A 2221-nucleotide genomic window follows, 5' to 3' on the forward strand; every position below is an offset into this window, starting at 1 on the left:
GAGAGAGAGAGAGAGAGAGAGAGAGAGAGAGAGAGAGAGATGGAGAGACGGAACAAAATTAAATAGAGATGAAATGGACAGCATATAGATCACTGTTGGCTGAGTCAGCTGAACGAGTTGCGGTGGTGAGGCCGCCTGGCCCCTTTCAGACGACACCGTGTAATGAGCTGGCTCGCTCTGACTGGCCTGGCATTTGCCCGCTGCCAGCGAAGGTGAAAGGTGCTCACAGAGCGGCAGTGGCGATGAAAGAAGGCGAGAGGAGGGTGAGGGTGAGAGTGAGGGTGGTGGTGGTGGTGGTGGTGGTGGCAACAGTGATAACTTATTGAGGGGTTTGGGGGGTGGGGGGTGAGCGGATGAGTAAGGGCGTAACACACTTGGCAAGCCCATATTATTACATTCGCGTGAGGTTGAGGCACGCACTTGGAATAACAGACAGACAGACAAACATACAGACAAATAGATAGAGATATATAAATAGATACATGGAATAACAGACTGATAGATGTAGGAGAGTGAGAGAGAGAGAGAGAGAGAGAGAGAGAGAGAGAGAGAGAGAGAGAAGCTGTAGCCAAAGAAGAGATGACAATACATTTATAATGCGACTTCACAGCTTGTCTGCAACCAAGACGAAAATCGATGGCCATTAATTAATTGATGTACAGGGCGCAGTAAAGATAACACGTGAGGGCCTGGCGAATCACACACCACCACACAACAGAGACTACCACTACCATCTCAGGTGCGACTCCACGACTCACCTCAATCAGAACTGGAAAAACCAATTCCACCATTCCACAGTATTTTTGTTTTATCAACCACTGACGTCTTCGCTCGAAATCACGGTGCTGGCCAGACTTCAAGTCGCAGTTCGACTACTTTGATTTTGATAATTTAAAAAAACCTTTACAGCCTTGTGCATCTTGACAGTAATCTTAAAACAATATATATCATGTACATACATGCCTGGGCGGTAAGCAAAGAGGAAGAAGATTGCCCCCCATACTACTTCCCTCAATTATTCAGATCTTGACTACATGATATTATGCTCCAATAAAGATGAACGGTCAATATGTTTGGAATCAAGGACGACGTAAGGGTGTGGTTTTCAGGTGTGATGGGGATATTTTATTTTTTCCATTAGAGTACTTTTGGATTTTAAATTGGCGATTTTACAACCTTTTCTTCTAGGATTTTCAAGCACCGTGAGATCTTTAACGGGCACAAGGGGCACGCACGACCTCCAAGATTTATCGTCCTTATCCGAGAGACTAGGTGCTTGATCCAACCTACCTTACTTAAATTTAAAACTTGTAAATCCGGAAAGTGGTGGAGTTGAAAGAAGGAGATTGAGTAAGTTGGTGAGAGGGAGGATTTCTTTTTTAACTGAGAAAAGGGAAAGATTAAAGATGTTGACACAATAACTGCCATTTGGAGCAGAAAAAGAGCAAGAATGACAGACAGACGGTAAAACAGTGGGAAAGTAAAGACCTACAAGCGCAGCTCTCCAAAAGCAAACAAAGAAGTATACCCTAGAATTGCTATCATACGACTAATCAGTTACCCTAATGGCAATCCACCGCACAGTTATCAGGTTAATAACAAAGTCATTAACCCAGGGCAGCATCCGACTTGGCAAAGAAATAAAAGCAGAATGAATGTTGACAACATTTCTGTGTGCAGTTCTTCGAAAAAAAAGCAAAAACAATATAAAACCCAATAAAACAAAACAATACAAAACAAAACAAAAACAAAAACACAAAAAAACCCACAGCTACAACATGCAAAATGTACACATCATTGCCGACGCTTCGAACATCGATTTACCGAGGGGTTCACTTTCAGTAGGATTATCATCGTCCGGGGCGGGGGGTTGCTGAGCGACAAGTGGAAACCATGATGAAAAAGAAGCAAGTCAAGAAGCAAATGTGGAAGAATGAATAAAATGAGCTGAGAAACGGGAAAAAAGGGGTGGAGGGCGGGCAGGGCAATCAAATAGAGAACAGACTAAGAGAGACAGAGAGACACAGTTAGTTTAAGTGGAGGTTTTACTGCGCTCGCAACTGCATAACGTCATATGAGCGCCAGAAGATTTGAGGTGTTACAAGAGAGTCAATAGAGTAACAAACATAAAAAGAAGAAGGGGGGATATGGACGATAGATGTTTCATAGGAAAGAAGAAGCAAACCACACCAGAGCACCCGCCAACCACCCTCTGCAAGAG

At 43.6% G+C, this 2221-nt stretch overlaps 1 protein-coding gene and 1 long non-coding RNA gene across 5 annotated transcripts in view; both read right to left on the minus strand.

The window, feature by feature from the left end:
• Positions 1-2221, minus strand: part of LOC101856472 — a gene marked incomplete at its 5' end in the record, with an annotated part of 80142 nt that overhangs the window by 27763 nt on the left and 50158 nt on the right.
• The window catches only part of LOC118478712, a 4833-nt gene continuing 3747 nt past the window's right edge, over positions 1136-2221 (minus strand). Inside the window, exon 2 of the long non-coding RNA XR_004859243.1 lies at positions 1136-1873. This is a non-coding gene — a long non-coding RNA (uncharacterized LOC118478712). The remainder of the gene's footprint in view (positions 1874-2221) is intronic.

The sequence above is a fragment of the Aplysia californica genome, unplaced genomic scaffold, assembly GCF_000002075.1.
Source record: "Aplysia californica isolate F4 #8 unplaced genomic scaffold, AplCal3.0 scaffold00866, whole genome shotgun sequence".
Taxonomy (NCBI): domain Eukaryota; kingdom Metazoa; phylum Mollusca; class Gastropoda; order Aplysiida; family Aplysiidae; genus Aplysia; species Aplysia californica.